Below are 26,642 nucleotides of genomic sequence, written 5' to 3'. Positions count from 1 at the left end.
GAAGCATGTTTCATCTATTCGCAGCGCGTTTCATATTATTTCGTAACAAAGGCTGTTAGAGCGCGTAAGAAAACTTGATAGCGCGCTGAAGCGTCTCTCGGCTAGAAATACCCTGCTCAGATATATGGATGGCGCTGACGCGCAACTTTCTAAATCGCCATGCAACCTATACGCTCGTTGGAAGGCTGCGGTTCCTCCATTACATCGTCGGTATACTGCGAATCCAATTTAGTTGAGTTTGATCAGCGAAAGGTGACGCTGAGACTTTGTGGCGCGCGGTCAGGTATCTCGAGCGGAACAGGAGCCTTCGCGTCGTGTATGCCTCATGCAGTATACGTGGCGTTCCGCTTTTACGTAAGCCTCGGATACAGTAACGCCATTTCTTAAATTCGTCTCCTTTTAAGACGCGGCTGTCCAGTCTCTGTCTCTCACTATGCTGCTTGCGCCCTTTTAACCTAATATGTGCGAGAGCACCGTATTTGTACGGATATAACGCGATTTTGTTTTGAAAACTTCGAGCCTCAAAACTTGGCGGTATATTCGGATTCGTGACACAAATATAACGCGTTTTCTTTGTTTTTCTTGATCTTCAAACTGCAGTGAGCTAAACAACTAGGCACTATTGGGATCACTATAGCGCGTACGAAGCCGTGTTCGAACACACTCAATCAAAAGAAGGCTTTGCCGTCTTCGATTGTGACGCGGGCACTTGTGAAGTCGTGCCTGTCCTTGGTGGCATGCATGGGGGACGACGCCGTTCTTGCCGACGGTGACAAAGACGTCAACAGTGACAACGGGTAAATCATGCGTGCACTCGTCCTTTCACTGTATTTTTCTTTTGATGTCTGCCCTCCTTCGCTTCGTCGTCCACCTTTTCAGCGGGCCTTCTTCTTTGTGCCGTTCTTTTGCTTCGTGCGTCTGTGGTCGTGTGCATCTGTCCGCTCACTCGTTTATGTTACTGCATCAAGAAAATCAACTGCGCGCTACAGGGCTAGGTATTTTCATACAGCAATATTTGTTGTTGACTTTCTCTCATACACCGTATATGTATTCAGTGCCCTTATGGCAGGTTGCTGTCCCCGTTCAAACTTGCAAATAAGTTTAGCCAACCTTTATTAAGCCCGGTTATACGGAGTGAAAGTGTTGCTGTTTATACACCGTTTTTTCATGGGCGCCACCATATTGCTACGCAGTGGCGCCATCTGTGGGCAGTCGGTATGCTGGCTTGGGCGAGCCATGCATGGGAAGTATACGCTCGGCGCTAGTTTCTGACGTTTGTTTTAGCGCTCGTGCGGGAATATTTAGTATGACGTGGCGTCTTCTACGTGAAAAACGGTTCTGTGAGACGTACTGAAGTGGTTTAAGTCGGCATGGCCGGACTTTCTGCTGGCGTTGAGGCGGACGGAGCATGATGTGAGAGCGAAATATGTTACTTATGCACCGAAAGGCTTCCCTAATAACTTTATATGAACGGACATTGTGTAAAGTTCACAAAGTACGATCTAAAACATCTCGAAATCGTTCCGCAGCACGCGACAGCGATGCTTTCAAGCAGCGCCGCGCCGGATCGCACAAGCGAGAGAGGAGGAAAGGCTCGCCGCGCGCCCTTTTCTCCTCGCCCGATGAAAAGGGCTATAGGGGCCGTATAACGTAAAACTATTCCAATAAGTTTTTATTTCAATCTACTGACGTAAAATTTGCGTAACCGACGACGCAAGCATCAGGCGGACACCCGCAGGGTTGTTTGAACAAACCAATCAAATGCTCCCCTCGTTCATAGGCGGTCACTTTTGTTTGCTTGAAAAACGAATAACATTGCCTGCACTGAGTGGCTTGTCTTATCTAATTGGCTCACAAGAGGCGAGGAGCATGCTCAAGTGGAGAGGAATTCGATAGGGCCGAGCCACTGCACTGAATATCGCTAACCGGATGAAGAGGGTGGTGCCGGCGTCTGCGATTGGTCCAATTTCTCTTAGCTTGTGGTGACTCGTCGACAATCCCGGTTCCATGCAACGGAAGCTTAAGAATGACGCTAAAATTGATCCTCAGCAAAGAAGAATTGGCAGAACGAGGTTGTAAACGTGCCGAAAGTTCTCGAAAACGTTACAAGGCCACGCAAAAAATGTTTATTAGACGCAAATAAACCCATGCTCTCCGGCAGGGGCGAGTAGCCAGTGCCGGAGCGATCGGCGGCAGCCATCTTTTATTCCTTTCGGAACGGGGCAGCCTGCGGCTATTCAGAAAAAAATGCAGTTTTGCTCGGCATATTAATGCATCTTTAACGCGTACGCGTCATTTTGACGCGGTAAGTTTTTGCGGTTTTGTGATGTCGCGTGAGAGACAGGTGAAGCGGGAAAAAGCTTTGGACCAATGGCCGAGGGCTAATGGCAAATAGGCGTCGAATCAGAAATAACTATTTTTGTTTTGTTCGGTCAAATTATGCATAATCAGTGTGTACACATCATATCAGATGCGGAACTATCGTGGTTTTCGTGAGGTCGCGTGAGAGACAGGTGAAGTGGGTGTGGTCCAAAAAAGTTTTTGATCAATCGTGGTGGGCTGATTGCAGAATTGGAATAGAAAAGTTTTGAATGGTTTTACGTTATAGCGCCCAGGCTTGTTGCAAGCTTGCGAGGTGACACACATTGCAACATTCCGTTTTCGGCCCATCTTGCGCTTCGCAGCGCTTTAATTTTACATCGAACGCGGCGATTGTGCAGAGCCACACTACTCGGCAAGAGTTGGATACTTTATTGAACAGCTTTAGATGTTAGCCTGGCTGATCGCCTGGCATGCAAATCCAGGGCGTCAGTGACAATTATGGTATACACAGTGACCACATAAAACACAAACTACACATATACACTCACAGATGCCCACATAGACACTAAAGCCGCCAGGGCAACCACATTGAAGTACTGGCACGGTCGCCCTGGTAGACGCAGTGCCTGCAGCACTGCCACTGTTGGCAAGCAGTGTACGCGTTAATAACATTTAGTCATCTGTGAGTCATCCGAATGCATGTTTAAAAGCTGTGCTCGACACATGTGCTTTACCCAACGCGCGTGTTGGACGATACATGCGCGAAGAGAAAATAAATTATTGTTCCACCACTGTGTCTCCTTTCACTCGGGAAGTGAGTAATATCTCCTCTTATGACACATTCTGTAAGACAGTTGGTATTGTAAAGAGATTTAGTGCGCCTGAATGGATGCAGCCCCGCGAGTTTCTTGTGATGGTCAGCCTCACATTAAACTCCTTTTGTAAAGCTTAGTTCCTCGAATGTGATAGCATAACCATTGGCGTTCGCGATGGAAGATTAGGATTGGAGGGAGGGGGGTGGGAAGTGGGGGGGGGGGGCAGACACATTTCTTTTCATACGTAACTTAGTGTTCCTTTTTATGTTTTATTTCTGCTTTCGCCCACCCGTAATGTGAGCACCTCCCCCAAATTTGAAGCGAGACTGCCCCAATGCATACTAATTTCTTCCTTTTTCGCATTCTGATTTCTTTCTTTATTGTATTATTTAGTTTATACCAATATGTATCTGTTAAATTTTAATTTCACAATTCTAGTTAAACATTTCCTCCCGACTTATTTTCCTCGTGTCAAATTCACTAAGTTTTCGCTCGTAGTGGTCTTTGCTGTTGGCCGGCTGGCCCTTGCTATTATGTCCTGGGTAAGGATTTGTTGGAATTTACTCTTACGAGCAATTATAGCCTAAGAGCTTTTGTGAATACGGGACCCCATTAAAAGAGAAAGCCAATCTATCTTTCATACCACTCGATTAATGGCCAATTTCCCAGAGTGGGCTGCGCCATTTCAAAGGAGCAGCCAACAAACACCATAGCTGAAAAGTTGGCCGAGCAATGGAATAATGACGAGGAACGCGACTGCTGGCCATCAGAGCATTTACCGGGTGGGGGGGGATAGATAAGCCTAAGCAGGGCTTGGGTTTCTGTGCCTCATAAATATCTGTACCATCAAATAATGAGATATGTCGCCTGTATGAGGAGCACAGAGTATTCACCGATCACAAAGCACGTGTTCCATACAGACATCTTGCGCGCAGGAGGATGCCTTCGTTCAGCAGGTCACAGAACGTAAGCGAGACTTGCTTTTTATGACCTTTTCGACGTTATTACCTTCTCGGAGGAGGGTTCACGAGCACTGATGACCGCTTGGATTATACGAATGCATGTATTGCAGATACAGTTTAGGTATCTGCATTCGTGCTTCTGTAGATGGTGCATATGTAATTCTGCATATCGTGTTTCTAGTGCATTTAGAAATTATACACGTATTCCAAACGTGTCGCATCCCCCCTCCGTCCCCCCTCCTTCTAGTGGCCTTGGTTCCATCTGGAGGGGCAGATTTATTGGCCGGAATAACGAAGGAGATGTAAGGGTGGTGGCGTCGCTATGAATTAGACACTTCTGAAAAAAAAAAAGCACCATGACCAAGCAGCAAAAACGTTAATTTTTTAATGACGCGGTAAAACGCTAGTTACTTTATTTCTTTACTGTATCTTTCACAATATATACTCCCCCTCTTTAACATGTAGTAATCACTACCTCCCCTCGGTACATTGCCCCTCTGGAAAGTTTTGTGCGAACGCCCATCATCATAACACAGTTGTCGGGCAACTGCACATGATACCAAAATCTAGCGCTTTCTCTCACTGTAGCGTTACTAACAATTTAGGAGCACTTAAAGTCGGTTCGAAGAGAAATCGCGACGACCAGCTACAAAAGGTTAAGAGCGACATCGACGAGATATTGCGACCGCCCTTAGCCCTCTGAACACTGCTGACACGAGCATGTCCCGTGCCGTCCGCGTAGGCGTAATGCTTTTGACCAAAGGGGATCCTCGCCACTGTGTCCAGTCAGCCGCCGCCGCCGCCGCTCATGTCACCGCATCCGCCCTCAAAGGAAACACAACAGGTTCGTTTCTCTTTTACTTCAAAACGCCGCCGTATCCATTCCCAGACGCCGACGCGGGAAACTAGGACACGGATTCGTCCGCTCTCCGCGCCCAGGCGCGCTTGCAAAACAAGAGAACCATCAGGCGGCGGCGGGCGGCACACAGTGCAGGAGCAAGGAAAAACGGTTCGATTTTTTTCCCTTGCCGAATTCCTCGCCGCTCTTCGTGTCCCTTCCCGAGTCAGCTGCTGGGAGCTGAAGCGTGGAGGAACTGCGCGGCGCGCATGCGCCGGCCAGCGCCGCCCCTCGGCGAAGAAAAACGCCGGTGGGGGGAGGGGAGAGAGATTTGTTTTGCTTCGGCGCGGCGAGCCGCCATCTTTAGAGCGACGAGGAAAGGCGTACGCGGAGCCGGCGACCCGGCTCTCTACTGTGCGCGAGGACGACGACGCGTGCTTCGCACGTCCAGCAGCAGCCGGCGATGGAGATGAGTGCGTCTGCGGGTAGGAACTGTTGTTAGCCGACGGCTCCGCTGAAGGGAGCCGTTCGGAGGTGGAGAAGCAGTTTCGCGAAGCTATTACCTAGCTTAGCCTGTAATTTTGAGTTTCGCACCAGTTTCACCCTTTCGACAGCGTCAGTAAGCGTAAGTACTTCTTCTTGTGTCTGCGTCTTTCTGTACCTTGCCTTTTGCACTACAACAGGCCGGTGCTGAGCGGCGCTGCGCACGTCATGAATCGCGCGCGAACACAGCATAATGACAGGTAAACAGTGCAGCGCGCCCAGTTGTGACCCCCTGCGGAGCCGAAGCAGCGCCGGTGTGAGACAGCCGCGGAGCCGGGCCTCCAGCACGTGCGGCTCCGGCAGTGTCGCCAACGGCGCGAAAACAATATGCCGGCCATGTTATATAAGGTCGCGGCGCGTTTTACTTTTCTCGCGCACCAGTTGACGACGAACGACCTTTTTCCTCTCTGGGCTGGCGGCGGACGCATTGCCGCCGGCTAAATCGATATTTGCCTCCGCGGCCGTTCTCTCGAGCTGTCTGTGCCAGCGGCTTGCGCCGTGAGTTACCAGGCTGTTTAAGCGACAGATAGGCAGCCGTCGCAACGGCAGGGTCGCCCTGTTGGAGCTCCCCGAAGCTGGCAAAGCCGGATATGAATCCGGCACGCCCAGCCTCGCACAGCTGTTGGGTTGCGTTGCGTTGCCGCGTGCATACGAGGACGGCAGGGCAGCGACCTGCTGCTAAGGCTGCTCTATAGGGATGCCCTAGGTCGTTTGCTAGGCCTCGTCCCTGGGGTCTGCTGCCCGTAAGAGATTCCGTTATAAGGCAATAACGGGCGCAATACTCCTGGTGACAATCGCCCATCGGCGGCCCATTAACGATCGACGCTATAATAATAATAATAATAATAATAATAATAATAATAATAATAATAATAATAATAATAATAATAATAAATGGTGGTAAGGAAGAAGTGCTGGCGTGATAGGGCCTTTTATTATCGAGCGATATCACACTAAGACAAGAACCTTAGAGCTTTATTTTTTCCCTTTTCTTTTTTTTCCATACTGATAAGACCAAGTAAGTAGAATTAACGGGCGCAGTAAGCAATGTTAATCGCCTAAAGCTTCAAGAAAAGAAAACTCACTTCCAGGCAGTTCGTCAGACTGTTGTCAATTATTTAACTCATTATATTTGCCTTTGTGTGGCCCGTGTCAGCTCTCGCTTCTGGACAGCAAGGGAAAGTGACCACAATAATTGCTGTCGATGACTGATCAGAATCACCTGGTCACGCGTTGCGAAAGCAGCTGGCTGCGTATCTCTTTGTCGCGAATGCGCCTTTATCGACCAGCCCGTCATTGAGTGTAGTCGCAGAGCAGCCGTCTACAAGCTTTTTAGCTTGTCAGATCAACATTGATCAACTTGCGCCCACTAGTCACGAATTGTTCGCCTGATGATACGAAAACTGTCAACATGTCATTGTATTGCGAGACGTTATTAGAATGTACTGCACTTAACCCCTCCCCTCGCTCTCCTTTTCCAGTGAGCATAAAAAAAATAACATCGGGAAGGGAACCCTCAATGTGTCATGTTTTGTACAGTGCAATGAAGATCGAAAGTAATAAGAAATTCGTTAGTCGAGAAAAACAAAACTAGAATAAGACAAGTCACCGCCATCGTCAAAAACGCAGGACATTTGCGCGCGGACAATGTTTTTACGGCAACCCTTCCAAGGCTTGCCACGACCGTGTGAAGATCCCTTCTAGTCTCCTTCGGGATCCCACAGTGCGGCGTAGGTTACGCCATTTGCTCGCCTTCAAGGGCCCTTGAGAATCCACAACTGTGCGCGCGCAGTTCTGCCTCTCTGCCACCTTACTTTCAGAATAGGCCCGAGTTCACCGGCCTCGGTGGCCAAATACTCAGCTCGTTCCCTTTCGACCCCTTTCTCTTCTCATTCGCCTCGTGGCCAATCGACCGCAGGCGGGTTGGGGACAAAGAGGGATCGAAGAAGGCGCAGGAAAGGGCCATGGCTCAGAGCACGACCTAGAAAACGATTGATTATATCTAAATTTGTATGCAGTGCTTAGCGGGTGAGGCTTTGGCACGACGTGTATATGCCACTTTGAATCGGGTGACATGCCGTTTTCTTTCAGGAACCAGGAGCGGGGTCTCAAGTGCTGCCGGTTAGCTGCAGGGGAAGCTGCAAGTTATCAGGCATAGAGATATTAAATACAGCAGTTAATCAAATGTGTGTTTCCGGTTTGCTACCCTGCACGGAGGTGCAGTAAAATGGGGCTCGGAAGACGGAGCGAAGATAGAAAGCAGTGTTGCTGGCGTTCGCGCAGTCCAGTGGATCGTAATAAGCGCATTAATGGCTGCAAGGCCTTCGGACCTGTTGCAGAATTGCAGAATTGTTGCAGAATTATTGCTTCCGAGAGAGGCCATTCAGCCGAATGGTTCAGTGCCGAATCAGAGTTTCTGCACACAGTACTGCGGGCACTAGTGCAGAATATGAATCATATGATTTATTGTTTAGTCGTTTGGAAAGTGTATGTGTGTGTGGGGGGAGGGAACTCATCAGATATGCCAGGATGTTTTGTTTTTTTTCATATGTGAGAGTACTTTGCATGAAGGCGCATACTATAGTCTCTTTTAGAACTACCGCCTTCGTCACGTCGCCAGTAAAAGCTTATAGCGGGCGTGAGACAGGTGTTGTATTGACTGACAAATGCTATGAAATAAACTAGCGTTTGAAGCCACAGGTGCACTGTGCTCGTCAAAAGTACATACACAGGCCGTGTGCACGCGATTGGCGTGGTCGTATGGGCAGGTGGTAGGCAAGGAGGCTGGCTTCGAATGAAAATATAGGTAAGAGAACCAGAAATGGGAGAGAAGACAGCAATATTTACGAGAGTAAATGTCCGATTGGCTACCCTATACTGGGAGTAAAGTAGGGAGTAAGATGAATTTGTAGTCTACAGGTTGGGCTCTCAGCGGTGTTAAGTCATCCATAAGGTCAGGCCTTGGAGATCTGGAGCGCCATTTGCAAGATTTGCATGTCCCCAGTACAAGTAGCCATTAAGATCTAAGGGTCCAGAGACCAGTCAATTTATGCCATGCACGGGAAAACTTATCAAAGGAAATATTATCACCAGTAACGAGGAGCTAGCTATTCACACGGATAGTTTTTTTTTTTTTTTTTTCAGATTGCTTTCACAAGGCCGTCAACCGAGTGTTGTTTTTACGACGCAAAGCTAGATCAGCTAAGCGCACGCGCTAGAGTGTACATTTCATTTAAATACTAAAACGCTGAGTGCAAAAAAAAAAAAAAAGCGTAGACGGCATTGTTCATAATTGAGGTAATTCAACGTATATATTCAACTGGAAAAGGAGAGCGAGGGGAGGGGTTAAGTGCAGTACATTCTAATAACGTCTCGCAATACAATGACATGTTGACAGTTTTCGTATCATCAACCAGCTGTATCTTCTGCTCCCACGAGAGCTATTACAGTGGTGCAAACTTCAGATAATTAAGGCAAACACAGAGGGATTATAGCAGCATAGGCACTCCTGTACTGTTTACTTGATAAAATAGTATGCAGAAAGCCGCTCGTAAGTAACGTAGAAACGGTTGGCACGACAGCAGTCTACCATGGACACGGGCAGGTAGGTGAGTGATTTCTGCTCTTGGGAAAAGACTTAGGGAAAACTACGGAAAGTCCCGCAACCTTTCCCCTATAACGAGCGTGACCAATATGCTGGCGTAATTTCAGACGCACCTGAGCATTGCTTCGTCCCCCCCCCCCCCCTTTCTTCCCTCCACCATTTCGTCTCTCTTGTTCGTTTTGTGTACACGCCGTAAGGCAACATTCAAGAAAAATCACAGGGAAATTGCTAGCAGTAAATCACTTACGACTGATAGAGAATGCTTTCAAAATACCAATGTTAACAATAATTTCGCGGTAAGAAGGGAAGTTTATTGTGTGACGACTCTTGTCCGAGTCGCTCTCCGCGATATGAGGTTGATTATTAGTATAGAAGGTGGAGGTCGAAGTTTCATTTTTTTTTTTTCTTCGTGCCAGCGCCGGTACGTTCGTGGAACGGCACAACTTTCAAAGCATTTACTCGTATTTAGGCCGTTGTGGCCCAGTGAAAGATTTCGAAACTTTCTTTGGCTCTTTTAAAATTATTCTGTCTTTACTAATAAAAAGCGGACGCCGTCAAAAATCAATGACGTCACGTCGAGCTGGGGCGGGAAGGTCAAGGCGACGTCACCAATGTTTCGTTCTTGCAGATATACCGAGCCTCATCTCACGGTGAGAGTGGCTTTCTTGGCATTGGAGAAAGGTCATTGAACTCACACAGCTGAACTCGTTTTTTGTATTCGGCGTCCCTTTAAAACGATACAACACTGTCACCTATGTGCTGACGCGTCGTTGTACCTGCAAGTGCTGCCTATTATTGATACCAGAGGTATGCTGTCGAGTTCACGGCTTAATGCTACGCGCCGTATTGCCAGCGCCCAGATACAACGATTTTCTTCATTTAATTTTAATCCGTTGCTGCCATCCTTCGCGCGGCGTTGCCAATCATGTCACTGTAAGGCGGCAACGCAGCGGTTCTCGAAGTATTTACAAAGGCTTTAAAGAATAGCGCTGGTAAAAGGTTCTTACATCATCCTTCTCAGAGGAAAGGAAACGCAGTCAAGTGTGGTAAAGGATTAGATGTAGTGATGAAGGGTATAGGAAATTTGTGGGCAACTTCAAGTCTGGGAGGCCCATCTACCCGGCAGTGTGCTTACTATATGTGTATAGACTGGCGTTGATTATTGTCCCCCGACGTTCGCACTCACTGAAATTGAGGCCACAGGGTAGCAAATTATCTAAACCAAAATCTTCGGGTCTAGCAAGGCCCGCGCCAACAGTAACTACGCATTATTGCGACTCGGAGTCGAGGACGAGAGACGGACTCTTGGAGTAGATGAAGTGGAGACGAAAAGCTTTATACAGTATTTACAGATAGAGCAGTTAATAGCATATAAGCAGCGCTAAGAGCGCACCAGGCTGACGGGGCGGCTGGTGGCGACTCTCTTTCTTAACAATCGGCCGGTTTTGTATTAAATCCCCTTGGCGAAACGTCGTCGGCAGGAACGAGGCGGGGCCGGTGGTGACGTCACACTCGTCGTATTCCCCTTTCGTCGCGGCAGCAGTCTTGGTGCGGCGCGCCACCGGATTCCTCAGTTCGCCCAACGGGAAGGGGTCGGCAGTTTCGTGGAACTTTGGAGGTTCGTACACATAGTTGGGCGAGTTGGCTTGACATGGCGATGTCAAAGTTGACAGTGGATGTTTGAAGCTCAGCACAAGGGCAACCACTTCAGAACAGCCTTAAAAGAGCTAGCGTGCTTTTTAAGGAAACGACTCATTGAAAAACTATAGAGTGTGCGAACTGCTCCGTTGCTTTTTTTTATTTTATATTTTAATATTCGCTTGTTTTCTTATCTGTCTCTTACCCCATCCCCCTGTGCAGAGTAGCCAACCGGACACTTAATCTGGTTTACCTCTCTGCCTTTCACCTCTTCCTTCCTTCTGAAGAAGAACGAGCGCCGTTGCCTCGATGATAGGCACGCAGTGTGACGCAACAGCGAGCGTTTAGCAGCACTTTGGCTGCCAGTGCCGCGCAGCAGCTCCACCACCGCAAAGCTCGGTGGTTTAATAAAGCGTATCACCATCATCGGTGGTAATTGCAAGATATATGAGGGGATGCGCGAACTTGTGACTTAAGCCTGCAGCCTTGCTCCAGCGCGTTGCCAGTGTTCGTAACTTGCAGCTGTCCAACTGTGTCACGGTTACCATTGCCGTTACCAAGACCTCAGGAAAGAATAGTTGAGGGGCGCCCCGAAGCAGCTTTTCGTCTACGCTGCAGCGGTTTCGTTGCCCGCGTTATTTTAAGCAGGCTGGACGGCACGGGGGGCCGGCCCGCGGTGCACCGCTCGAGATGGTCGGCCAGTCACGCGTAACCGTGCTGCACTTTTTATCTCTTTCTCGGCGATGCGCTTTGAACGCGCTCTGTATTCCCTCGTGCGAAGAGATCGGCTAATGTAGCGGTTTTCGTCTTCCGCGACGAAGAAAAAGAGCGACCATGACGGCATACGGAATCGACGAAAGATTACAGAATATTGCAACTCACAGCAAAATAGTGTTTCAAGGTCGCTTTACGGGTGTGCAAGAGGAAAAAAAAGTCGCGGAATTAAAAGCGTTTTGCTGCGGTTTCATCGCTGGCATTAGAGGAAGCTATTATCGGGGCGAGTCTGCGTTGCTGAACTGGTCGTATGGAGAGTCTTCACGACAGCTTCTCACTGTCAGAGCGGGCCTCCACGTTTCTGAGTCGCGCGTAGAGTGCCTGTCGGTTTTGTATGGTATAGCTGGGATCATGATATCGTGGTTCCCTTGCATTTTTACAGCATGCCGATCGATTCCCCGCGAATACGTCAACCGAGTGTCGACTCCTCTTCCGGGACTTCATTTTGTTGACCAAACGATTTCGTTACTACAACACATTTTTCCGTCGGCAGGGTAGTTGAGTCCTGAGCTTTGAAACTTGATGCTGGTCTTAAAGTGCTCGTGAATTTGACTGCTATGCGCGGCCGTTTGTGTAACCGAGGCCTGGCGAAGCTAGCGTCTGGCAACACTGTGTGCTTCCCAAACAAAGCGGGGCCACGGGTTAGAGGGCGCCTGCGGCATGAGCAGGGTGAGCTTCCATGCGGACCGCCATGAAGGCTCCCCCTAGTGCAATGCCTCTTCCACGCTGCACCAGCTAGAATATGGGAGCTAGCCTGTGTGGTGTTCGCGCAGCGCTAGGCGCACCTGTGCTGCGTCAGCTCCCGTGGTCCCGCGGGCCTCACTTCAAACGGCTGTCTCGCACGACCCAGTCAGTTCACGCGGCCATATAGTTTTCTTGGGAAGGAGTTTCGGAAGGTAATTCAAGAAATGCCATGTCGGCCGTACGTGTGGCCGCTGGGTTTTACAGCAGCGCTTTATCACGGGAAGCGCTCTCGAGACTGACCACTTCCGCTGCCTTCGGTTCCTGCGATGGAAGCAGCTGCTCCTTAATGTGGAGCACCGATAAACGGAAATATTCCCCGCGAGAACCGCCACATCTCTGGCTGTGTGAGTGAATAATGGCGAGTGTGAAGGTCATGTCCAGGTCGTCTCAGTTGATCAGAAGAGTGACAAACATTGCCAAAGCAGTTGAACCTCTATTAACGGAATAGTGTGCTGGTATAATTGAAATCAGGTCTGTGTGGGCGTTTTGTTTATTTTGTGCGCTGCGACACCTTGTGTGCGCACGAGTCTGACGGATAGTTTTCTCGATCTGCATGTTGTGCCCAATCTCCTCTTGTGTAGGGTAGCAAACTGGACTCAAATTTCGTTAAACTTCGTTTCCCCTCTCTACGTTATAGGGCCACCAAGTGCCCTATAACGTAAAACTATTCCAATCTGCTGACGTCAAATTTACGTAACCACCGACGGAAGCATTGGGTGGTAACCCACAGCGTTGTTTGAAAAGCCCAATGAAACGCGCTCCTTGTTGTAGGATGTAACTTTCTCTTGCTTTCAAAGCGAATAAAATTGCCTACATTGAGCAGTTTTTTCTGATCTAAATAGCTGAGAAGAGGCGAGGAGCACGCTGAAGTGGAGAGAGTTTCGATTGGGCCGAGCCAGCGCAGTGGAAGTAGTGGAAGTATATAGTGCCGGCGTCTACGATTGGCATGCTTCCCCTTACTTAGCTTGCGGTGGCTGGTTGAAAATTCCGGCAAGGGGCAACGGTATGTTCAAAATTCCGCTAAAGCGGATCCTCAGCAAAGCATAGTTGGCAGAGCAATGTCGTATACGTGCCGAAAGGTCTCGATAACGTTATACGGCGACGCAAAATATTTTATTATACGCAAATAAACTCATGCACCCCGGTAGCTCGGAGTAGCCAGTGCCACAGTGGTCGGCGGGCAGCCATCTTCTATTCCTTTCGGAACGGGGAAGTCTGCGGTTATTCAGAAAAAAATTCGGTTCGGCCTAATAATGTGTCTTTAACGTGTGCACGTCACTTTGACCCGGCGGGTTGTCGCGGTTTTGGCGGGTTGTCGCGGTTTTCTGACGTCGCGTGACAGACAGGCGAAGTGAGTGCAGCCCGAAAAAGTTTCAACAGTAGCAATTTGTTAAACGATACCTTCTTTTGCTGAAAAAGGCGTCGAATGAGAAATTATTATTTTTCTTTCGTTCGGTCAAATCATGCATAATCAGTGTTTTTTTTTTACCAATCTTGGAGGGCTGATTGCAGAATTGGAATAGGAAAGTTTGGAATAGCTTTGCGTGATAGCGCCCCAACAGTCCAATATTTCCGTCCTTTTATTTCTCCCTTTTGTTTAAGAATGAATTGGACTGCACTGGGCCGATGACACAGTAGGACAGCGTGGCTGATGTTTGCTTTCATCATTGCGTAAATTTTGTCCTCCAACATACTTTCTTTTTCTTCTACAGCCTGTGGGCAGTTGTGGTAAGCCTGGTGGGCGGGCACTGGCAGTCGACAATACGTAGCCGTGCTTCTGCTATCAACAGCCGTGACGCAATTAAGTTGATCGAAACACCCTGCGTTCTCTCCCCGGTTCTGCAGCGGCGCTCGCTCTGTTGTCTCTGGTGGCCGTTCTTCAGCGCGGGGACAGAGCAGGCCACGGGTTCCGAAACGCCCTTTGTTGCAGTCTGTGTTTTTCGTATTGAGCTGAGCCTGCGCTCGTTTCCGCGAGTTCAATTGCCACGAAGGAACTCGCACCTGCCGGTTCTTTCGCTGGCTGCCGTAATTTGACGTGGCGGACATTCGAGTGATGGATTTTATTTTATTTATTTACTTATTTATTTACTATTATTATTATTATCTCTCTCTCTCTCTGTCTTTCTTTTTTATAGCAAGGACAACGACTCTGTAATCACGGAGGCGGCGCTCGTTAGCGTGACGACACTGCAGGCCGCCAGACGAGGGACCGTTCAGTGCTCACCGCGGAGCTTGTGGCGCCGTCTAGTGTTGAGAAATCGGGACGGCAGACTTTACATAGCCCCCGTCGGGCATGTTTGCATTGCCCGGCACGGCGCCGTTCACTCACTGCCCGGAATACTATCGTCATGACCGCAATTTGCGTTGCCGCCGTCTCGGCGGGGATACAACTTGACGTTCTGCTGCATACTACATGGTATAGTGTTTAACGCCGTCCGGAACGTAGAATAACATAGTGCATATATTTATCTGCGGTTCAGATGACACGCATTGCGGACTGGTGCGGTTTAGAATTAAGGCGTACGGTGTGAGCATAGTCTTCGAAGACTTAATTCTCTACTTTATTACAATTTATCCTTGCGATAAACGACGCCGATTGCCTCTGTGCCGATTGGTTATTCTTTCTTTTTTTTCCTTAACGATATTTTTTGGAGAGCACGAGAGAGCAGCTTCTCGGTGACCTGGGCCCATTTCGCCAATCAATTCGTACAAGTGTTTCTAAGTACAGGCGCCGGCCACACACGGGGTTCAGTCCGTGACCTTTCACGTTTCCTACCGAATTTTTATTTCGTGCTCTACAAACTTTAAAGCTGGAACATCCCATGTGTGAACGATTGCGAGACATTTCCATAGTAGCGATTAATTTTTGATCACCTTGCACTGTAGTGAGCTGAACAGAAGAATAAAGAGCTTACATGAGACGGCGCCCAACAGCACCGCTTCTCACACTTTGCTCATTGCATCGGTGTATACACCAATACTCGATTTGGTCTGACGTATACCTTAGCGGGGTCTGCATAGATTCGTTGTGCTCCTTCAGCATTATGGAGGTTTATCTTTGTCACCTCCATATGCAGGGTAGCAAACCGGACGTTTTAAGTCTGGTTAACCTCCCTGCCTTCCTCTCATTTGCATCTCTCTCTCTATCTTTGTCACGCCGCCGTGGACACGCCGCGAAATATGGTTCTCAGCAGGAAGCGCAGCGAAGGCGAAATAACTTTGCTTTTCTAGCGTACCTTTTCATATGCGTGTTGCTGCGTAAACAGAGTGAGTGAAAGACTCTCGACCGAGGAAGGAATACAACACCCGAGTGGATGGGCAGGGCTACATCGGGGGGAGGGGGACGTGAGAGCTCATAAAGTATTTATATATTACCGTAGGAGGGGAAGCAAATTTTTTAAAGACATAATAGTACTGATTGTTTTACGTGCGTATGACTAAGAACGCGTTACAAGACGGATATAAATTCAAGCAGCGCAAAAGAAAGTTCACTTGAAAACGCTAACGGGTAAGCAGTAGTAATGAGATATAGCTGAGTGGCGGGAAGGTATACACGCAAAAACGTAGACATGCTATAGTATGCATAGACGTCGAACGTTAGGTCAATGAATCAATCGTTTAATAATAATAATAATAATAATAATAATAATAATAATAATAATAATAATAATAATGTCCTCCTGAAAGGAAGCTGGAATGTCACGGATAAGTATAGATACAAAGTTATTATGTACGACAAACAATTAACACACAATGCCGAGGATTTCAGCTGTGCGCTAGAAATTTATTCGTGAATACGCTTTGTATGGTACCACAACTTCGATAGCCCGGAGATGACAATGATTGCAATGCTGGTTCATCTAGGTTTAGCGGAGCTGTAGAAAGAAGCGTTGACAGGAAGCTGTCATAGATGTCGCGGTGCAGAAAGCAGTCATTAAGAATTGTGTCTCGTAGAAAGTCGATTGACTGCTGTGAGAGGCAGGAATCGCATTGATAATAATGTTTATCATCATTCAGCATACATCGCTGCTAACAGTTCAGCGAGTAAACATGGATTCAGCTGCGCTCCCACTTTTCGAAATGGCAAAGTCAGATTCTGCGCATCGTTGTGGTGACCGCGGCTCTGCAATCTGAAATATGAAGCGTTCTGATTGGTAAGCGTGAGCAGTGGCGTTCCACGTAGGATGTTTTCCCTAGTTCGGGGATTTAGCGGCCAAAATACAAGCGAATCATTTGGCCAACAAATGGGCGAAAAGGAAATCATCCCAGTGTTTCAGGCAGTCGTGAAAATCATGTGTGTCATTGAAGAAAAGCGCTGCAGCGAAAAAAAAGCATTAGGAAGACATACTGTATTTCCTCCGCGCTACGGCTTTGCAGAGTTGTGTTTAAAAAAAATTGGCGAGCAGAATGGTGTTCACACTTACGTCATGTTAATGAAGCATCGAAGCAAGCAAAGCCGCGGGTACTCTTGCGGCAGGTCGCAATACGGATATCATTGGCTCGAACTTTTTTACCGTTCACCGCGTGCGAACAACAGTGAGTTCTCATTTTCATTGGGCTCTAAACTATAAAGGCAACCAGATATGGTTTTGGAGAAGGTTCGGGCTGAACAAACCTGTGCTGAGCTGTTTTATTTATTTTTTTCAGTTTCAAGGTAAATACTCCATAAAACTATTTAGGGCAGACGTACACAGCGTGGCCTGCATAAGCGCAAGGTGGTTAAAAGGCACGAAGAAAATAATTATGCAGGGAACCTTGCGGAGATAATTTTTAACCTTGTCCAAAACGAAAAAAAAAGGGGGGGGGGGATGTTAACAGGCAATTTAAGTTACCTATGAAATGGAATTGGCGCAGTATAGATGACCTCTGAGTTTTTGTCACGGCGTATTTTCCATGTTCTTCGACAAATACTGCCTTCGAGACATACAGAGGTGATCTTTAATTAACACCGGAGAAGGTTGGTCATATGCCTCGGGCAAACGGCACGTCTGTGCACGTAAACACAGGCGCGTAACGTACAAGAGCACAAATACTCGGCGTTACCTAGAGCCTATAGTCTGACCAAGGCTCTTTGCAGAGCATGTCCGAGAGAGCCTTCGTTGAGCTCGGAGCACTTGTAAGTCATTACGCTATCCCAAGGTTGAACTGCATCGCGCCACTCAAGCGGGCGACCCGCAATCGAAGTTCAACGTGGATTCGCGAGTTGCCCTGGAGAAGACAAGGCTCCGGCAAACACCATATTGCATAAGGCATCGAACGTAGTGCGCACTGCGCGTTGGCAATCGCGATGGCTGTAAATTGCGTAAACATCTTTTAAGTGATATTAACCCTACCCTTCGATGAACATACACACACAAACACACACACACATATATATATATATATATATATATATATATATATATATATATATATATATATATATATAAAATTTGTTTTTTTGTCGAAATCTGCGGAACACATTGAGAGTAAGCATAATAAACGAAAATATATATATTCCTTTTCGTTAATTATGCTTACTCTCAATGTCTAAAACGAACACTCCCAGGGTTAGTTCTAGTAGCAACACATAAATACCCCGGAAAGTGGACGGGAAAACGGCGCCGCGGTAGCTCATTTGGTTAGAGCATCGCATGCGTAATGCGAAGACGTGGGATCGTTCCCCACCTGCGGCAAGATGTTTTTTATATCCACTTTCAATTCCATTAATTTATGATTTGTTTATTTCAATTAGCAAGTGCAAGTAATTTCCTCTGTGTTGTCCTTGGTGTCCTTGTTTGTTGGCTGCTTGTGATATATATATATATATATATATATATATATATATATATATATATATATATATATATATATATATATATATATATATGTGTGTGTGTGTGTGTGTGTGTGTGTGTGTGTGTCGCGGAAGCTTTTTCAGCAATTAGGGAAAAACCTCAGGCCCAAGCCACCTATGGCGTCGTTTGCAACTTGTACAGACAGCCCTCGTCATATGTGAATCATAGGTGTACATTTCATTTGCTTTGCATCACGTGTATGACACCACTGCAGCCGGAGATCTTGCGTCGGTCTGTCTCCCCTGACCGCGCTTTCAAAAGAAAGCGAGTCGCGTGGCAAACTTTCTCGTCCTTTATTCCTTATCTAAACCAACAAATGACGCTTGCTTTCTGTCATACACTGTTGGCCGAAGACATTTAGTCAGAAAAACCGCGTGCTCAACACCTAAACTCAGAAAAGAAAAAAAGTTATTGCACGTAGCCCGTAGACAGTTAACATTTGTCGATAAAGGGTAAAACCGAATGCAAAATAGTATAGGGGTGTTTGTCAAAAGTACGCGTCAACCAATGTCACGATTGGGGTGAACACTGCGAACGGGCACCTATTATCGCGTGTAACCGATGTCATATCCGTGGAACTATTGCAAAAGTAAAACACGCATGTTTCTCAATCTGCGTCCGCGTCATCTTCGAGCAGCACTGCACTGGTCACACGTTTTTAGTCGTGTCAAGCGTATTGAATGTCTAATCGCCTCGTGAGTGCGGCCGCACCATGGCAGCAACGTGTTAAGTCGAGCACGCCGATGGGCGTGGTGACATGAAGTGTCCAGCCGTATGTCTTGCCCCAGCGTTTAGTTCTTCAATTTCGATTCTTTTATCTGCGCGCCATTTTCCCTTTCGCCCTTCTGTGACTAAATGCGAAGGTGACGCCTCGCCCTTTCGTATTTTTCGAATACGAATAGTGAAATGCGCACGCGTATACTTACAGCAGGAATATTTGTTTTGGTATAATTTTGTAACAAGCTTGCATACTGACTAGTGAAAAATATACAGCCAACAATCACGAACAGTTAGGATCTGTTTTAAACACAATATCACTATAATTTTCATGAAAAATAAAACTGCACGAATAACTACTTGTCATTTTTAGAGCCTGGAGCGCTATAACGTAAAGCTATTCCAGACATTTCTATTAAAATTCTGCAGTCAGTCCTCCGTGATTGGTGAAAAAAATCCGCCTGTTTCTCACGCGACGTCACGAAAACCGCGAGAACGCCCCATCTGATGTGATGTGCACACACTGACTATGCATGGTTAGACCGAACGAAAGACAAATAATTTTTCTGATTCGACGCCTTTTTTGCCACAATACTCTGTCATTGACCAAACGTTCTCGGGCTGCGCCCACTTCGCCTGTCCGCCACGTGACGTACAAAACCGCGACAACTCACGCCGTCAAAATGACGTGTACGTGTTAAAGACGCATTAATATGTCGAACAAAGCTGAGTTTTTTCCTGAATTAGCCGGAGACTGCCCCTTTGTGAAAGAAATAGAAGGTGGCTGCTCGTCGATTGCTCCGGCACTAGCTACTCGGAGCGGCCGGGGAGCGTGGATTTATTTGCGTATAATAAAAGATATTACGTTGCAGTATAACACTTTTCAGACCTTTCGGCACGTATACGACATTGCTCTGCCAGCTATACTTGGCTGAGGATCCGTTTTAGCGGCATTTTTAACCTCCCGTTGCACGCCGCCGCTATTTTCGACCAGCCACCTCAAGCTAAGTAAGGGAAAGCGGACCAATCGCAGACGCCGGTACACCCTCTTCATCCGGTTAGCTACTTTCACTCTGCTGTCTCCGCCCTATCGAACCCCTCTCTACTTGAGCGTGTTCCTCGCCTCTTTTCAGCCTATAAGAAAATCTGCTCTATGTAAGCAATGCTATTCGTTCTGAAAGGAAAAAAAAGTGAGCTCCTATAAAAACGAGGAGTGCGTTTGATTGGGCTTTTCAAACAACGCTGCGGGTTACCGCCCAATGCTTGAGTCAGCGGTTACGTAAATTTGACGTCTGTAGATAGAATAAAAACAGATTAGAATAGTTTTACGTTATAGGGCCCCTGGTTGCAAACAAACTTTCCAAGGATTACAGGCTGCTATACGACTATAGCTACCAAAAACGCTAAATAAATAGTTGTTGAAAAATTATCAGAAGTTGTGGAAAACGAAAACGTTGCTGAAATATTTGTGTGCAGTAGAGGCAATAAGGGGGCCGTCACAAGGAAAATATCACTGGCTGTAGAGTTAAAGATAAAACTGCTGCATGACTCGACTGCAAGAGACGCCATTGGGCGGGCGAGAAGCAAAATAACAGGTTCTCATGTAATGGACGAGGTGTACCGAGGGGCAACTGTATGAAGCCAATAAATTATGAAGAAAAGGAAAGCCAGAGGAAATTATTTGGGGTTTTCGATATAAGTATAGAAATTGGAAGCGGAAGGGGAATGAAAGGGGAGGGCAAAACAACTTGCTGCTGGTGGGAGCCGAACCCACAACCTTCGCATTACGCGCGCGTTGCACTAGCAATTGTGCTGCGTCGACGGTTTAGTTTCTGCACCGATTCGAAAACTTTTGGCCATGTTTTAATTCTGATAATTTGCGATGCTTCTTTCGCCAGATGGAGAACAATAGACCGACTTTTAACAGTAGGTTGTTGCGAAATATTTGGTTAGTTTCGATATTCGAAAGTACCGAATAGTTCATTTTCAAATACGGATCGAATATCACACGCTAACTATTCATATTCGAAACTTGGAATATTCGCCAACATCCCAGAGAAAACCCCATAGCTTGGCAGTAACTACCACCTAACCCCTACATAATAATTTTTTTCTGTCTCTCTACGATGCGCATTTGCGATTGGACGCGAGAGTCAAACTGCCCCGACATCAACACGAGGCGTCGCGGAACTGCAGTTCGCATTAGCGTGCGCTCCTTATCGGCTGGGTCGGCGCTCTTGCTTCTCACTCGCGGTGACCGCGGACTATAGAGAAGGGGTCGAATGGCGGCGAGAAAAGAGTTCCCGCGGTTAGAGCACCGGTAGGCTCGTCCGGCGGGGCGTCTGAGCGGTGCGAAGCGGACGGAAATAGCGTGCGCCGCGGATGCCGCCGCGGGCCGTTCGCGGAAGAGTGGCTGAAGAAGGGAGGGCAGCCATTTTCTCTCCGTCGGCTGGCTTCTTCCCGCGCCGGCAGTCGCCTTGGATTTGTTTTGCAGCGCGACCCACTCCCAGCCGGCGACCTCGCCCCGAGCGCTGCGCTGACGGCGGCGGCATGCCTCGAGACAATGACTTTGGGCTGGCCGGGTAAACAACCTTCGCCGACGGGCTATGCGCCCGTCTGGCGAGCGTTGCTGGCGCTGCCGTCTCCGGCCATGCCGCGTCTCTCCCTGGTGTGCGTTCTTGCTTTTGGTGTTGCGACGACCACGAAAGGGCTTGCCAGCACGCACGTGGACACCTGGGCGCAATTTTGCGGCGGAAGTGTTATTTTCTGGAAGATGTGATTGCCTGTGTGTGCATTCGGGCGAACAAGAAATTGAAAACACGTTTGTTGATTCGTTGCCATGTGCTTGATCACTTCGCCCTTGCCGCCATCCGTCGGCGCTCCAGAGGTTTGAAGTAGTGGAACAGTAGCCGGATTTTGTGGTGTTTGACGCGACTCTTTTGAGGGGGCTCGTCAGCCTGGTAAGGTGAAGTCGTCCGAGCCTCGGCATAGGGCCCCCCGTTCTGTCCTAGCGGCAGCTGAGTGAATGCACGCAAAGTTGGACCGGCGGCTGCTGTCAGGAGTCTGCGAAAATGGAGGACCCGTATTTGGGCAATGTAACGCATGACTGGAACGGCGTGCAAACGCCAAGCGTTGACCATTTGAGGAGGTATACGTTGCAACTGCCCTTCTATGGGCCGCTTATGCGCTGCGCCGTTCACGCCAAGAAGCAGAAGGCGGCAGCTAAAATGCATGATCAGTCGTCCTGGGCGACATTCGCTAGAGGTGCCTGTTGACTGAGACAACAGCGTCGACGTAGCGTCGTCTAACCCATTCACGGACGTGCTCTCCTCGTTAAAGCTTGAGCCGTCTAGACGGGTTGACCCACGTTCGGCGTGAAGTGGGAGGCAGCGGTGTCTCAGCTGCCTTGCGGTTCTCCGGAGGGAGGAGATGTTCAGTCGCTATGGCGGCTCGCATGTATCGTATATCTGCGGGCAACGTCGCCTTGCACCGGCCGATTGACAGTGACGAGCGCCGCGTCTCGACGCAAGCTCCGCGTGAGAATAACAGCCAAGTCGCTATAAATTTATGACATGCATTTGGAAAGCATGCATGCGGAATGTAGGCGTGTGCCGCGCGGCCATATATTCATGGTGATATGTCTTGTTCTGTAGGGACTGAACGTGGAAGGTCGTGTTAAGAGGCAGCTAGCGGCACGTGCAGGCGTATTCGATCATGGCATTCAGTTTGAGCGTATCAGTTGCACTTGAGACTAAGGTACGGGGCGACATTGGTGATCCTGCTCAGGGCGTAGGTGGTTACCAAGTGTATCAGGTTTTCTTTCATGCTGCGAGGTCGATTTGCAATGCGTGCATTGACGCGAGTGGCTTGGTGTACACGCCTATCTAATTGCTTGAGTATCTCCGTGTTTCTGTCGTTTTGTTGGAGGCGTAAGCCAAGGATACGGACGCTAGGGACTGTCGGTATGTGTTGCTGATGCACGTGGAGTTGTATCTCGGGGGCGTGAGGGTCTGGACGTTGAACTCCCGGAGGCCCGTCCAATGCTGTTAGTTCGCCGCGACTTATTTTTCCGTAATTTAGTACTCTTAGCCGATCATATTTCTTGTAAAAAAAAAAAAAGCGACGGAACATTGCAATGGCCATTCATTTGACAAACTTGACAGGAGCTTAATGCACTGAATCCGTTAGCATTCGGAGGTTCAAAGTGGAAATAAGTATGTGTGTGAAGTGTAGGTATAGCAGGTCACGTGTTAGAGGTAGAGATGGGTGAGCTCCTCGACAAAACTCTGCGATGTGGTAAACGCGGTTTGAAACATGGATGTGGGACTTCAAAGAGGTGCGGCGTCATGTTAACGCATTTCTCTCGCACTTATCGCTTAATCGTTACTTAGTTTTTCATTGCTTACACTACTGAGCCAGCATTCATGAAACTCCAATAAATTAAGAGGATTTCTTCAAATTTCCTGCCTTTGAGCGCACACTATTATGATAGTGATTAGCGTGATAACGAGCTGATACCGCCGCGATTGATGGCCAATCGCCATCGGTACTTAACAGAAGTGTGGCGAGTACAAACCCTGAACTTTGTTTCATCCGCATATGTGCTTTCGCGTGTTTAAGCGCAATGTCGTCTGAAGCAGTGTCTGCAGACATTGCAGGCAAGCAAGCAATAATAGACATTCGGGGTTCTAGCTGCTGGTATACCTTTTCGCTTCTTCTTCTTCCTTCTTTTTTTCGTAGCGGGTGCACTCTGCGGCGGCAGGTGGTGAAGTTTTTCGGTGCCATTGAGTATTCACTGCGGTCGTTTGTTTACAAGATCGTACTCGTTCGGTCGAGAACCCGTTCGTCGCTTTGAGGGAAAATCCCTCACGGCGCTGCGGAACGGTCGCCGAGCAGCTCAGCTCCTTGGATGGGGCAAGAGGAGACGCCTGAACAAACACTGATACAACTGCAGTGCATTGAGCGATTGTAAGAAGCCTGTGGGGCATACTGGCGCGCGAAACGCGTTGCGCAACCTCCGCGCACGATGGCGAAAAATTTTCGCTTCCCCGCAAAAGCAATGCCGTTCCGGGGGCTGATTGCTCGATAGACGCGGAGGGCTATTTGTCAATCTGCGTGTTTGCACACATTGATTCTTTTCTCGAGAGCGACGACGCTTCTCACTGGTGACGCTGCATGCGAGGTGAAGAAGGTTGCGGCTCATATATATCGGCTCAGTCGATATGTACAAAGGAGGCGTGCGAACGCTCAATTTTTTAATGCCTTTTCCCGGCCTCTTCCTCTGGTTCTTGCGGAAGCATGCACCGAACCTTTTGAACAGAACACGCGCGCAGGAAGTTTTGAATTGGCGCTGGAAGCATAGTCGCCCGTGAAGAAACCAATGCTCTCTCTCTCGATCTCTCTCTCTCTCTCTCTCTCTCTCACACACACACACACACACACACACATTTTCTTTTTTTCAGTTCTTTTTCTGCGTCAGCCGCGTATTTTTTTGTAGAGAAGCAAGTGGAGAGCTTTTTTTGGCCCGCCTGCGCGTACTATGTGTCATGCGTTGAGCATGCTGCGTCGACTTTTTTGTTGCTCTCAGTGTAGAAACGTGTGCTGGCGTCACGTCCATGTTCGTCTTTTTTGTTGTTTTTCATCCTCCCCCCCCCCCCCCCCCCCCCCGCTCGTCACCCAATTTTAGTCACACATTCGTGACGTGTTGGCTTGCCAGAGCAATTCGCGTTCCGAAGCAGTGGGCATGCCCTATACTTTCCGGTGATTGCAGTGGCGCGCAGCCAACAGCTATTGTGGGAGGCCACCAACCGGTGAGCAATAAACTGTGGATGGGGTGGCCTGCAGTGTAGTTTAAATGACTCAAAATATGGGTTGCCACTTCTAGCGCTTGCGCGACGTTGCGTATCCGTCTTCAGCTGAACCGGCGACATTGTGTAGAGAGTGTATTGAGGTGCGGAAATTTTCTTAGTTTGCCTTACATCCTTTTTAGCGTTGGTTAGTTAAGGTGACTTGCCGGTAGTGGCCATAGAGGGTGACTAACCCGTAAGCCTCAGGGCTAGCGCCTCTGCCCACTGCCACCGTCGATGATAGCTTTATAGTAAATCGAACTGCGCCAAAGAATAGATTTTTACGGAGTGGAAGGTCCATTCTATACCGTCATGCAATGTTGCGGATTCGGCATTGTTGGTTCTGGGCACGTGCTGCTGGACAATGGTCAAGTGTAGTGTAATTGGCAAGCAAGGTGAAGTTTATCTTAATGTTTTGTTCAAAATCTACTGTACATGTACATGGTTCCGTTCTGCCGAAGCCTCATATGGCTTGTATGGCAGCGCCTAGATGGTAGAGAGCCAAAGCAGTGTTAGGTACAGAAATACATTCTGCTTTAACTCAAGCAGCAAAATAAACATGTTTGAATTAGCCGTGTCAAAAAAATTACGAAATACCGCACATCAGAGGATGTAAGGAACACAATCAGGTTGAATCAGAGGAAAAGCGCGTGAACATATGGAAGTGGTCATTGCAAAATATGCTGAAGGGTAGATGTACGGCCTCCCGGATCTTTGATAATATCGCGCTAGCGTCGACCGCACGGCATATGTCAGCGCCTTAAAAGAAGCGGTGAGATCGGAGTGTGCATAGCGCGCGTGCGCGCACTATCGCCCATCTCGCCGTTATACGGGATTGATGTCCGCCGTGTGGTCGACGCTCGCGCGGTATTATTAAAGAAAACCGGTATGCTGTACATGGGTGAAGCAAGAGAGAGCTAGTCACCAAATAAATCCAGCCAGTGGATAAGATTACACAACCTAATTGCACGTGTTGCCATGTAAAAATAGTGCAAGTGATAATGACAGAGAAAAAACGGCACAGTAACACTCAGCGATAAATGCATCGCACAGCAACGCCATTTTTAGTGCTATATACGCCATGTATGCTCTCTCTCTCTCTTTTCTTTTTTATAAACACTACTCTGCACCCGAGTGTGTACATAAACGCTCTGGAGGTTGTCGTTTGTTCCGACGCAATAAGTGTGGCGCCACTTAATACAGAGGCTCGCAGATCTGACGCCACACGATTTTCTACAGATATCAAATGCGGTTTAACTCGGTTAGGCAAGAGACGCCGCGCCCGCGTAGTCTCGGCTCTCAGTTTGCGAGCACAGCGTGACGCTCCACCGTCACCCCGAGCTCCACGGGGTGACGGGCTGGAGCGCGAAACCATACGGGCTCAGTTTTGCCTGCATACGGACCTGGTCGCGAACACCCAGAGCGTTGGCCGTTGCTGTCTGGCCCTAAATAAATAGGGGCCTACGCAAACATTTAGAACACGCGGAAGCGTTTGCCGTGCCGCTTCACCCATTAAAAGCAACGAGCGAATGCTTCTGCCTCTGCTAAGCGATTGCGCAAAGATCACGAAGGGCGCTCGCGGCTCGTGCTGACATCCAGGCGGCGTCTATATACCAGTTGTGGACCGCGATAGCAGCCCTGTGTTCCTTAGTGCGGAAAGTCTGGCAGTTATTATTTTTTTAGTTGTTGTTATTATTTTTTGTTAGTTATATCCCTTGCGCGAGTGACGTTATGCGCTTATCGCGGTCTAGAGAAGCTTTGGGACCTGAGAAAGAATGCAAGTTGAGCCAGTTGGCAGGGATTCGGGCTACTGAAAAGACAGACGTGCGGCGTTTGTGGTGTTCTTTCCGTTGCTACTCGTGTCAGTGTTAGGGCCTGCCTTTGGGACCTCTTCCCATACCTCCCAGGTCCGGCGATGTGAATCCGCGTTTACGCTCCTTTATGTATACGCGGGTTGGCGGTCTGTGTTCTTTTGGTGCCTATACCGTCCGCAGTTGCAGCC

General features: G+C 48.3%; 1 protein-coding gene and 1 non-coding gene across 3 annotated transcripts in view; both read left to right on the top strand.

Annotated features, from left to right (window-relative positions):
• Nucleotides 1-5,284: 5,284 nt before the first annotated feature.
• The window catches only part of LOC126547453 (protein FAM13B), a 149,606-nt gene continuing 128,248 nt past the window's right edge, over nucleotides 5,285-26,642 (top strand). For both annotated transcript variants that reach the window (XM_055062992.2, XM_055062995.2), the window contains exon 1: nucleotides 5,285-5,562. The gene's annotated coding sequence lies outside the window, so the exon portion shown is untranslated. The remainder of the gene's footprint in view (nucleotides 5,563-26,642) is intronic.
• Nucleotides 17,843-17,915, top strand: TRNAT-CGU (transfer RNA threonine (anticodon CGU)). The gene has a single exon. It is a non-coding gene; the product is annotated as a tRNA-Thr (tRNA).

This window comes from Dermacentor andersoni, chromosome 1 (genome assembly GCF_023375885.2).
Source record: "Dermacentor andersoni chromosome 1, qqDerAnde1_hic_scaffold, whole genome shotgun sequence".
NCBI lineage: Eukaryota > Metazoa > Arthropoda > Arachnida > Ixodida > Ixodidae > Dermacentor > Dermacentor andersoni.
Note: the sequence above shows the minus strand (reverse complement) of the source record. Positions and strands in the feature narration are given on the sequence as shown.